Below are 13586 nucleotides of genomic sequence, written 5' to 3'. Positions count from 1 at the left end.
AACTCAAGCAGCAGAAGCAGTGACCCAGGATGGGCCTGCCCATGGCCTCATTGCTCTGGTTTCAGGGGGATGAAATTGATTTTGCATCTGTGACCTGCCAAAGCAAAAGGCTGCGATCTCTACCTGTGTAGACCAACCAGCAACCTCCTGGATTTTTCCTCTCAGCAACGAGCACAGTTTTAATTTTAACAGAGATTTGTACAAAAGCACTTTAACCAACTCAGCCTTGCTACGGAAACAATCCTGTGCGGGTGCTGAGACTCAGTTCTGAAGACAATTACATTAATTATTTGTCACCCTAAAAGCTGAGGAAAAATGCGAAACACTCAGTCTGAGATTAAAACACACCGATGGTAAACACTGTGAGGCTATCATGCAGGTCAATGGGAAAACGAAAATGATGCCACACAACAAGGGACACTGCGCCTGATTGGCAGTGTGACCAACTGCTGAGCAGAAGAGGCAGTGCAACAGACAAAGCCAAGAAACTCGAATTCTAACATATTAAAATATATAAACACAAAAGTTAAAGTAGACTTCTAAACCAAAGGAAACCACACTTTCACTGAAAGAATAAAGCAGCAAACAGATGCCAGTGTTGTCCCATTGGTTTTACACAGTTGTGCTCTCAAAGAAGGAAGGTAAGTGGGCTACCCACACTAAACACTGTGGTGCCACCCTCTTGAAGGATTTACAACAGAAATCCTTTTAAAGAGATCATTAATGATCGCAATGGATAATTATTAATGGCAATGCTATCTACAATACTTTTCCCCATTGGTGACTTGCTAATTGTCAGTAATTATTTCACTAGCTGTGTTTCATGCTCTGTATTGAAGTGGAAATCTTTCAGCACATTCATATAGCACTTCTCTGCAGTAACCCTTCAACGGTAAAATCCTCTGGTATGATTTCTGTTCTTCCTATGTACTTTATAGCTGGTTGTGTCTTCTTTTAAATGCCAAATTATATATAAAAAAAGCGCAGATAAGTACACACTATTGCTCTCAGAACTTTGGCTTACTAATGATTACCTTCAGTAAAGGACCATCCTGGATACATTTTATCCAGAATTACGCACATCATTCTGTGGAAATAGGAACACTTATATACACATGAGATTTAAACCTATGAACTGCCTCTTTTGCTCTGGCAGGGAAACACTTCATACTTAAAGGTGAGCATATACTGAAACATTGCAAGTGAGCTGCAGCCTGGGAGGCCTGCCCAGCCCCTTGTCCTCATGGGCCACAGAGAGCATTCCTCAGCTCAGGCATGCTGCTCTCTGCCTTCCTCTCTCGTGATGTTTATTTGTCATATTTAGCCTCTGTAAGCTGCTGGAGATGTTCCAACATCTGCCTTGTTATTAAGATTTATGGGTAATTACTGTTCCTTACCATGCTTGCTTAAGGAGGGTTAGCTGAGCTAGACTGGATGGCCTTGCTTAAGAAATCACAGACATTTTAGGCCAGAGTTTAGTGGCACAAGAGATTCCAGAATCAGATTTAAAATGCTGTGTTCATACATAGTATCTGTGGGGGCCAGCTGGCACTTCCACTGCATTGGCTATTGTCTGCTTCCCACAGCTGGCACAAAGGCAGTGTGAACTCCGCATCATGCAATCTGTCTAATTTGACAGAGATGTTGACATATGCCCATACCCAAACCAAATCACATCCCTATTGCGAGCTGAGCCAGCAGGGATGACTGCAGAAAGCCCTTTCCTCCTTTATGATGGAAACATGCAGGAAGCCTGGAAAACCAGGCTGAGAAAAAGGACCACTCTCCAAAGGAAAGGGATAAGCAAGCCGGTCTATGGTTACAGCTGACAGGTGAGATCATGGGAAAACTGGAACAAGCTGCTCCCACCGAGTAACATCTGCACGCTGCCTCCTGCTGCGGGGGGCAAGAGACAGGGGTGTGCAGGAATGACAGCGTCCAGAGCAAAAGGTCAGGTCGCAAAGTGCATCAGGGAAGGGACATGCACATGTAGCTAGTCATGCACACACGGTTTATGGACAGCGGCCACTGATGAAATACAGGCTCAGGCCATAGGAAAGATATTTCAATATGAGTTTATGGAGCTCTGCAATATGCAGGTCCCCCCAAGTAGGAGCAGCGGACCCTTTCAGTATAAAAACATACTTGGAAATAGAACATATTTACAGATGTCATGATTTAGAAATTCAGTATGTAGATCCTTCTCATGGCCAGATGTAAGCCCTGTCTGTCTCTTTTAAAAAGCTAGGTAATTCCCTCTTTCCAAGGAGATAAAACTTCTTTTTAGTCCAGTAAATATTTATGTTAGTTGGGATTTTAAAGCCAGACAAATTTTAGTGCTAGAAAAATACATGCAGGTCCAAAAGGGAAATCTTTCTCTTTCAGTTTTTGAAGGCATGTATTTTTGGAAAGTGGAAGATAAGAAAGAAATATCCCCTGGCAAGTTAAAAATAGCAGTAATTGAAACTAGTCAGGAGGTTGGAATGTATGAATACGCCTGATCAACCTGTTTTAGTTGGCAGGTGATACTATTCCAGGCATGCTATTCCCTGAACATGAACATTATGTGTGCAGCACATTGACAAAGAAAATTGTGCATGTGAAATACACAGCTGTTAAGTGCACTACATATATGTGCATATTTGTGTACATATATTTATCAACATTCATGCCATATGTAAGTAAAGAGACAATATGGTATGTTAAAGAGAAAGAGTATGTGCAAAGGAAAACAAACTTTATTTTCTTTATTATTCCCTACTGAGAATCCGTATAACAAAGGAACTGACCTTAAAAACATGTTGCATCTTAATTCCCAAAGGTAGATGGTGAAATGCTTCGTTTCACCTCCACATGAAATGAAGAGCAGAGTTAATGATGCTCCCTTTCATATATTTCAGCCAGCAGCTAATGGCTTTTGACATTTTTCCAATGAAGCATTATAATGCATCTCTCTCGCTCTATTTTTGAAATAAGATTAACCTTTAAACTAGCCCTCTGCTTAGCTGGCAATCCACTGCACAGCCTGTGTTTGGCTCTGCCTGGCCTAAAAGCAAACACTTTGTGACCACTCTTAGATCTGTAGCTTCATTTCCCTGGATGGTAAACAGCTGATTAATTAGGAAAGTGTCAAATGAGGGAGTATTCGGGATGTGCTGCCTTTTGAACATCATCGGCCGGTCTGGGAGCTGGAGACGGGGACAGAGAGGGCATCTAAAACAGGGAGCCAGCAGACATTGTTCTCTGCTTCCCCCCACTCAGGGACACACAGAAGTGTTGGTTGCCTCTCACTGGTGAGGGAAGGCAGCTGCAGACCTGCAAAGCTATGCTGGGTCAGCAGCAGTCAGACCTCCCACATCTCATACAGTCCCTAGAGGAAGCGGAGAAGGTGATACACGACCAGGCGCCAGGCAGCCGGGGCCTGAGCAGCAGCCAGAGGGACCAAGGCACACTAGAGGCAAATATCAGCAAGTGCTTTGGGAACCAGCAGCAATTCTTTGATAGAGTGATTGTCCTCGCAGAACCAGATACCTCCAAGCACAGCTTTTTACGGCTAAAAGTATTCTGCACTGTCACTTCCATGCTGAGCAATCCCAATATACTTCACAAGCACTATATATAGAGAGAGATAAAGAACTATGGCCACCAAAGAAAGCTATCTTTCAGATGAAAGACAGTAACCAATTGACAAAAGGCATTCTGTTCTTCAGAGGAATTAGCGAAAACGTTGATAAAGGCCACCCCTCAAAAAGATCTGTAAAAAACATAATGGGGACTTCATGTGCTGTCAGCAGCCTACACTAAACAGACAGGACCTCGGTATTTGAAAGCTTGCCTGAAATGCCCACAGAGAAGCAAACAGATAGTCAATACATCTTCCTCAGAAGGGCTGATGGAGTTCAAGTTACAAATAGCTGAGTGACCTTTTTGGTCGGTTTGGTTTTACTCAATAGGCCAAAATGAAAAACTCCCCTTTCTCAAGCAGTATTTTGCTGATATATATGATCAGCCTCTCTTTCCTCATTCTCTAAGAGTAACAACTACAAAACAACCTGGGCTATGTTCAAAGCAACAACTAATTAACATGAGGAGACAGGAACACTAAGTCAGACAGGTGCCTGAACTTGGTACACTATTCCAGTCTCTTACCCATCACTAATTTGGTTTAGCACTACATATTACAACACTTGCTTTCTATAAAATTAATGTAATTATGGCATAAAAAAATAGAGGCTACACTTCATGTCTTGATCCCTTATGAATAAGAAATGCTGTACTCCTGATATTACAGAAGGACTTAAGAGTCTTTACCTGAACAAATTTCCTTTAGCTTGAAATTTGAAAGTGCTTTTGGCCAATATGTATGTCTATACTATTGACATATAGTTAGTAAAATGCTTTTAAAAACAATTTTTTGCACAACGAAACAGAGGTCTGGTTGATCTGTTTTGTAATTTACATGGAAAGCTGCAGGAAAGCAACATTGTAAAGGACAGAATGTCAATAAAATAAAATTATTTTGCAAGATAATACAAGCGTAAGCCATGGATAAGCTTCAGGTTTTTATGTTTCTTCTCTTAGCACCCAATTTATCACCACAAAATGATGACAACAGCCTCTACAATTCCGAAGTGCAGCTCATAGTGAGTTGTATCAGGCCATGCCAGTGTTTCCTTTTGCAACCCTTTAGCACTGCAAAACCTACCCCTTGGAAACTGCTTCCAAAGACTTGTACAATACAAGTGGTCATCATTCTGCAGAAGAGGAGCTATTAATGACAAATGTATGCAGAAGATGCAGATACCAATTTCTTATTTACAAAGATACCACAGTAAAAAAATGAAAAAAATCACAAATAATGGCTATAATTATAGGCGTTGATAGGAATGTTTCCACTGAGTTCAGCAGCTACAGATCCAGTTCTAACGTGCATCAAAATTTCACTGTTAATTCATTTGCCAATTTCTGTTGCAGACAATGAATAAACTGATTTACAGGTAGCATCCTCCTTCTATAGGCTCCTTAGGGAGAAGAGTTCTGGAAAACAAGGGCCTAATCCTTCATTGGTGCTGAAAGCGCAGTCCTTGATCTAAAAGCTATGCATGTGCTTTGTTTTAAATACATTGATAGTTCCATTTTAGTCCCACAAAAATTAACCCCTACCCAGTTAAAGAAAAGTAAATTGGGAGGGAGAAAATGTGAACGAGTAGACAATAGGAGTGAGAAGATGATGTGGCTAGAGAAAGACCAAATGAAAGTAGGGAGATAGATAAAAGAGCATAAACTGTAATAAAATAGGGATAGAGTCGGCAAAGTTGCAATAATTCTTGGTCACTGAGGGCAGAAGACACTGACGTAAGTAAAACTGTTCCAGGCACACGGAAAGGAGGCACGGTAGGTTTAAAACCTGAACCACCTAATCTGAAGCAGAAAGAATTACACGTAAAACACAAAGGACACCTGTCATCCACTCCCAAAATCAAGGAGTTACAACTTTCAACAAAACACTTTTACGTTTGAAGATGTGGCTTAATTTCAGAGCCATATATGACATTATCCTTTAGCACTTCATCAGCCTCCAAATTACTGCTGGGAGATACCATTATGATCTTTCATGACACCAATACCAATAAAAAAAGCAAACAAGACTGCCAGTTCCAGAGACCCTATTAAATCTTGGGACTGATATGCCCATGGGTTTTCAGAAGGCTCTGGATGAACTGTGGATCCAGTCCTTCCTTGCTGTCCTGCCCTCCTTGCACTAGAGCTAACCACACTGAGAGTCTGAGCGCTGCCACTTGAAGGACTTCCTTCTTCTTCACTGCAACAGCGGAGCCTCTGGCTAAAAGAAGAGCTGATGGCAATGGGCCCTATTCTTCTATGGTATCCCTGAGGTGTTTGGGATCTGTGCTCCAGCACAACCCATGACTCATCTATTTGTCTCCCAGTAACCACAAATCTTCTGCTGAAAAGGTAGACAGAATGAGGAAAGAAAAGAGCTGTGCTGGAGCTTAGCAATAACAGCTTGTGGGGGCTAAAACACCCATAGCAGATGTTAGGTTGCAGTGGCATAGGCATCTATCAGGTAATACTGGTGTCATTTGGTTCTGCACACACTTAAAAGTGCGATAGTATCCACATAGCTCTCATTGCTATTTCACCTATGCCTGTCCCAGCTACAGACTTCTGCTTTAAAGCTCTTGCACTTCCAGATTTCTTCTCACTGCTGCAGCAGATGGACCACATCTGAGTTTTAGCACAGCAACAGCTATACCTCAGCTATGCATTGCACAAAGTTCTCCACAATTAATGACATCCAGCTTGTGCACAGAACTGAAGACAGGAAGGAGGAATCCAAACAAAGATGATCAAGACTGCCTCAGTGCATATAGAAAAAACTGAAGATATGCAACGTGTGGTGAGGTACAGCATGGAAGAGTTTTCTTTGCTTGTTTTTAATATAGCAACAGTCCCAAAGTGTTCGCAGTCAGTGGAAGCCTCCCCATTGAGTACAGCACAATTTGGAAAAATGAGGATTAGGAGGAAACAGTGCTCCCATGAAATTTGCTAGAAGATATTAAAATAAGAGATGCTACAGGCCCAAGGCAGTATAAAGATATGATATAAAGGGACATAGGAAGATCTAAAACGTGAACAAAGATGACACTTGCCCAGGTTAACAAAGTACTTTAAATAGGGGGGAAATAATTTGCAGTATTTGAAAAATGGGCTTATAGCAATGTTGAAAGACATAACAGCAGACAGTAAATTAGGCATTTGTGATCTGATACAGCAGCAATTAAAAAAACCCAAAACACAACCAAACACGACTCAGATGTGTGCACTGAAGCACCACAGTGCAAAGAACCTCTTGAGAATCTGGAGTGATTTTATCTGAAGAATGGTATTCAGTTATAAACTTATTATAAAGTGGAAGGTCTTCAGTGAAGAAAAAATGTCTAGGGCTGGAGAGATCAATGGATGAGAAAGATTACAAAAGCTAAATGTATACACAGTCATTACAATAGTTGTGAAGGGCAGCATGGGACTATTTAAATGTTATGAACAGCGTGTTTATGTGTTATAAACAGTAAGGATTGGGAATGATTTAGTTTGGCTTAGAAAACTAAGAAAAATATATGCTGAACCTTCAAAATCCACATGGCTAGCTTCACAACCTCTACAGAACAAATCTTTCTGCTTTAAGCCTTATCCTGCCAAGAATTTTATGTTTGTGCTGTCCACCGTTTGAGCTGTGATTGGTTCTACCCAGTCACTGGTCTGAACGTGCTGCATGGATTATGCTTCTTTTGCAGAACTGAGGCCAAAACCTGGTTTTCTGTGAACCAATATCCCACACTGACTGATTTCTTCAGAAATGCTTTAGTGGGTGGTCATTACTGGCTTCATTATCAGTCTGGGCTATATAGCAATATGGGCATTCCTTGCACAGCACAGAGGCAGTTTTATCCACGGGCAGTTTTATCCAACACTAAGAAGGCATGAGGCTGCTGTACCCCCCCAACTGCATTATTTCCCTCTCCTGATATTCAGGATGACAGCTGAAGTGGAAAACTCTTTTCCACCTGTTCACCTAGGAAGAGGTCCATAATACCATAGGTGTTATTTTATGGAGAAATATTTTTTAAAAATGGGAATCTTCCGGCACACAGTAAACACTTTTACCACATAAAGAAAGATATTTAAGGAAAAGAACTGGCAACCTACAGGCTTCTTTACCACAGCTTCCCTAAAAGACCATAAAGCACACCACCACTCCACTAACTCATCTACAGAAGCTGTTTGGTGCATTGCTACTAACAACGTTAGCACCACACAAATGACAGAGGTCAACCTTGGAAGCACTGAAAGGGAGAATGGCTCAGAAGCCACACGTGTTGGGAATATTCAGAGACCCTTGCATTTAAGTGTTGACCGTGCCTACTAGTAAAGAGGTGAACCAGAGGGAAAAGCTAACTGTTTTCATGTCACACTTGGTGGGTCTGGAAACAGCATATCCTGGCTTCATCTGGCTGAAGTGGTCCACCAGATACAGAACTGGGAAAGGCAAAAAGTGACTCAGCCTGATAAAGAGAAGTCACTTTCACTGGATTCAGGAGCAGCCAGGCAAAGGCAAGCCAGGTTGGAGCAAAGAACTGATATCGCTGCACTTATGTATCTGCCAAGGCCTACAATACCTAATACCCTCTCTGTTCAGCATTTGTGCAGGCTTTCTATTGTTGCTTTTTTTTTTTTTTTTGGATCTTATGACAGGTTTGCTCCTCTGACACTTTCTGTTCCTGAAATAAATAGTGCTGTGAATACTGTCTGGCCACTGGGCACCTCTGTTGATGTTTTAGAGAGAGGGCAGAATTGCAGGTGTTGAACAAAACTTAACTTGCTGAGGTGATCACAGCCAGCCATGGCCACCATCCCCAGCCTGGTAAGAGACCCAACTACAAGATGATATACTGAGGAGAAGCCCTAAGAGCAGAGCAAAGTTCTCTTCCAAAGGCCATAAAAGGACTGGGAAAATGGGTAAACCCAGGACACAACAAATCCAAATATCAACAAAATTCACTCTAAACAGGCACACTGTGATGAGTTTTGTTTTACAGATGGCTATATCTGAAGCAGAGAGGTGGAGCAACCGTCCAAACATAGAAGAGCCTGAACTGGGGACTAGAGCTTTAAAACACGGAGCCGCAACTCCTAGCCTTATATGCACATTACTATTTCCAACATTTTCCATCTCTGCTGGCAACGTGTGACACTTTCTGCTTGTATGCATTGGATGTTTGGCAAAATAGCTGTACAAACAAGTCCTGATCCAAGTCTGGCGGCAGCAAAAATGTAGCTCTTTCCACTTGCCTCAGTGGGCAGTACAGCAATACAAGGCCCTCTAAGCCTAACATCAACCCGGAAAGTTTTTAAACAAATGTTCAAATGTCTATTAACCAATAACTTTAAAAATCAGATTTGTCAGATTACGGCAAATTGCCATTTTGGGAGAGAAGTAACATCAAAGGCTGAAACAGAGGAGGAAAACATGCTGTTTTAAAGTTAAACTTCAGTCACTAATTAGGTCAAGACATTCCTACTTAAATAAATTTGAGAGGAACTACTCTATCAAAAGCCAAATCCGGACAGGAAATTGGACCCTATGAGATTTGTGTATGAAGAAACTTTTAATAAATAGCCTTTAATAATGTTTTGCTTTCCCACAAGGAAATGCTGAAATAAAAAAAGCCTAGTGCATGGGTAAGAAGAGTATAATGTTAGCCCTGATAAACTCCCAGCATCAGTGTGTAGACCCTGGAGCACACGATTCTTTCAAAATTCTGGTTTAAACGTTTCTCATTTCTCATTAGCTACTCTACATCAGATATGGAGATGATGACAGAATTGAAATCTAGTAGCAGCTAAAATGCTACTGCAGTAATTATAAGATAGCTCTTTATCTACAGGCAGCTGCCAGCAGTCCATATTAATTTATCTAAGAGGCTTCATACTGTAGCAAATAGTAATAGTAAATGAGATAAGAGAAATAGAAAAGTTTTGAGATAAATAACTGCAAATATTCCATCTGTCTCGAAGTAGCCATTAAATGAGAGTTCTTTTTAAAAATATACAAACACACTATCCACAGTATTTATAACTTTGGTTTGTTTTCACTTTTTTTCCCAGTGCGCATTTTCTTTACACATAGCTTTTCTACAAAGAAAACTCAAATTCCTGAGATTTTTAAATAGCAACAGAGCTGTGTCATGTTCAAATTTCTCAGAGAACTCTTTTTGACTGTTTATGTGTATTTTTGATTGTGGATATGTCTCTGAAAGACTGATGTTCATAATACTAGTTCTTCTGGGGGAAGGCAAATGCACATCTCAGGTGAGTTGTTATAGAACTTAGAGGTTCCTCTGCATATCTCAAAGCTCATATATAGTATATACAAGGGGAAGTTAAAACATCTCTAAAGTTCAAGTTTGGCAGGAATGATATGTAATTCCTACTCCTGAAGTCACAATATGTCTTAAACACACAGAAAGGCCCATTCTTCCAATTCCCATATGCACTGAAATAATAATGTCTATATTTCAAAGTCAAAATTTACTATTCTTCTTTCAACTGAGGAGTTTTTCTATGACCCTTCATCAAAATCACGTGTGTATGGATGTTTTCATGCAGCTACAGGTAGATAATACTCTTTTTTGCCATGAGATACATGACCACCTTTTTTTTTTAACACTGTTTTCACAGAAATTGACTGGCTGCCTAGTACATTTCCTGATAAATGTTAAGTCTAATAATCAAGTCTAAATTCTTCTGCAAAGACTGTTTTCCAGCTGGCCACCCTTAGGATTGTGCACATGGGCTGAAGAGGAGAAAAACAAATATCTTGTGATAAAAGGAGCTGTGGCTCCTCTACATGAGGAGCAAGCAGACACAACTTCCATGCTGGGCAGACTCCCTTAACTCGTCTTTCCTGCTGCTTTCACCTTTGAATAGCATCCCAAAAATGCCCCATCTTATCAAAACATATAAGCTACATGATTTTTGCTCTTTTTCTTTTGGAAGCCTTTTATATCACCTATATTTCCCCAGGTTTGGATCATCTTTGTTCTGAAGCCTACAGTTTATTGGATATCATCAAAATTTTCGTGATGGCAGCAGTGGTGAGAACGGACTAAGTTTTATGCATTTCAAAACCAACACTCTCACAAAATTATTTGGAGGTACTTCCTGGAATACTACAATGGTAATGATTAAACTCCCCTAAGGTGAGAACTGCCTTCTGTTTTGCTTTTGTTTAGCCCCTTCCTGGGATACCCAGCAGCTCCCACAAGACAAATAACAAATACCAACTCTAATGCTCCCACACCGAGTTTTAAAGAAAATCCACAACACACTGCCTGATACCCCAAGGACGCAAATAATTTCTTGTTGTTCTCATGACTCACCACAATATTAAATAGTGCTAACATTCAAACCTTTCAGCTCAAATTTCACCAACCCAAACAATCACAAAAAGGGTTGGGCTGTATCCACAAGCTGGCTTTGAGACAAACACTAGAATGACCAGCAGCAACGCAAGAGTTAACAGTGTTGCCATGCAAGTGGTAATAATAGGCTTCAACACTAATCCTCCATTGAGCAGACTGGGAAAAGCTCATAGTTTCTTTGGTTCTTTTGTTCCAGTCTGGCTGCTAATTCAAAACATAGTCATATATCAGTTTACATTGTGAAGGTCATACCCACAAGGCCAGGAACAGGAGTGCAGGCTCTGTGCAAATGCACACACAAATCTAAGCCATTAGGGATCTAAGCCACTAGGATCTCCTAACCCTGTGGGCTGGTCACAAACACTGAACACAGGATGCATCAGTGTTTTCTTTTAGGTCAGAAGCATGCTTTTGTAGTGACCCTTCTAATTATCCCCACTTGGTCACCACCAGACTGTGTGGTGACCTTCAGGCACACAAACTGGATTCTGCCCTGATAAAGCTAAACTGAAAGACGCACTACAGTGTCTCAAGGGCATTCTGTCTGCCAGACTGAGACTGTTCTAAAGCCAAGCCCCCGAAATGCATTCAGCAGATGTCTGCTTCTACAGACCCGTTCCTACTGGTTCCCCTTACTTTGTTAATGTGGATATACCCATAGTGCCAGTTTCCTACCGAGATTCTGAGTGTTTTCATTGTCAAACTAACACCAAAAACCAAGTGATCTTCAGAGTCTCCCATGTTCTTTCTTTAAGGGAACCAAGACACCAAAGCTCACCTTATGTTAGCTTTTGGGAGGGGAGGAGTGGAAAGACGGGAAAGGAAGATAAAAAAGGGAATGAGGGTTTCTGCTGCCTACCATTTTCTCAGTTATTTAGATTGGAGCCTAAGAGGCTGGAGACAAAACACCTTCAAAGCCACCAAGGGTTAGCTGTTGGTTTCTTGGGGACTAGACACACTATTCATTTTTCATTTGGCAGTGATGTTGCTTGGAACGAGCCATTGACTATTGCCATTAACACCAGGCATTCAGCCAGCAGGGGTGAGGATACACTTCACAATTTGTACTTCTAATTTAGTGGGGTGTCTGGAGCAACATCGTGTTTGATGCAGTAAATTAAGCAGGAGTAGCAGGGCAGATTTTTCTTTTGCCCAGTTAAATCTCTGTGTATTCAGGTTACCTATTAAAAAAATTTACAATGTGTCTTCACAGCCCTTGATACCATCTCTGAGCAATGAAACCCGGCTGAACAAGTTCATTCAGTGTGAAACAGCTCTATGCACTTTCTGTTGACTTCAGACCACCAGAAGGTACACTTTGCCTCTTTTTACTGAAGCATCATGGTCTTTCAGGAATTGCCCATGCTACTGTAGAATAGACTTAGAGTGTTTCTTAGTGCCTAGTACTAGGGGTTGCTGTGTCTTCTCATCTGTTCCAGTAAAACACTCAACTGCAAGCTTAAACTGTAAACATGAGTAATTCTGTTAAGGCCAACAAACCAGACTGCTTTCAGAGCATCTGTTTTAAATCCAGCCTCTGTTTTTTTCCTAGAAGATTTTAAATTTCAGAAACCTACTTTTATTTCCAAAGCAGGGTATTTTGAGGTTACTCACAGGAACAAGTACTGCAGCCTGCTTCCTGTAACCCCCACTCCTTTCCCTCCATGTCCTAAATAGCTACCCTCATGCTCCCCTTCTCCCAGTCTCTCCAATACCCTGAACTCATTTTCCAGTGCCTAACACTGCCACCAAGGTTCCAGGGTTGATCTACATGCTCAGACCTCCCATCCAGCACCTTCTCATATCCCCTATGTCACCAACACCTGTGTTCCCAACATCCTCAGCATGTGATGCCAAGCCTTCTGGTCTTACCCACTAAAGCACTTAAGTAACACCACAGCTCCCTATGATGCCCCCTATGATTGCTCCAAAGCCCCAACTCACAACATCATATGCTTTACCTGGTTTTGGTTTGCTATCTGGGCAAGATGAACCAGGGCTATAGGAACTAAAATACCTCCTTAGTGCTAGGCACACTTATTCAAACAGGTAAGGGCCAGGTTTTACCAACATTTCCCTTTGTGGGGACACCAATTTGAGTCTGGCTTCTTTTTTGAGACACTGGTTTTCAGGAAACATTTAAAGAACTTCACATTTTTAAGAACTTTAATCCACAGACAAATGTGTCTGAAACTGATCCACCATGTTCAGAACTTACCAGAGGGCAAAGAGTTAACACAGACTTCAGTCTAGGCAGCAGGACTATTTCCACAGGAACCAAACCCAGTTAAAAAATTTTCAGTTTTATAATGGAGTGAAACAATCACGTAGAAGTGGATTGAAACCGTTTCTTATTACTCTTTTGTGGGCCTGGATTTACTAGATGGAGATGCCAGAAATGTGCTAATGTACACGGCTCAATACAGCTTCCAATGCACCCCAAAAAAAACCCAAACACAACACTTTCTGGGATAACTCCAGACTGTCTCAGTCTATAATTATTGTTTGTATCAAAATATCCTTTGGCTATACAGAAAAAGTCAGTCAGTTTCATGAGTTTTTAAATGATTCATATTCTTGACT

The 13586-nt window shown here is 41.1% G+C and overlaps 1 protein-coding gene across 4 annotated transcripts in view; it reads right to left on the bottom strand.

Moving 5' to 3' along the window:
* The window catches only part of HECW1 (HECT, C2 and WW domain containing E3 ubiquitin protein ligase 1), a 271517-nt gene that overhangs the window by 167179 nt on the left and 90752 nt on the right, over positions 1-13586 (bottom strand). The gene's annotated exons all lie outside the window — the stretch shown is intronic.

The sequence above is a fragment of the Phalacrocorax aristotelis genome, chromosome 2 (assembly GCF_949628215.1).
Source record: "Phalacrocorax aristotelis chromosome 2, bGulAri2.1, whole genome shotgun sequence".
Classification (NCBI taxonomy): Eukaryota; Metazoa; Chordata; class Aves; order Suliformes; family Phalacrocoracidae; genus Phalacrocorax; species Phalacrocorax aristotelis.
Note: the sequence above shows the minus strand (reverse complement) of the source record. Positions and strands in the feature narration are given on the sequence as shown.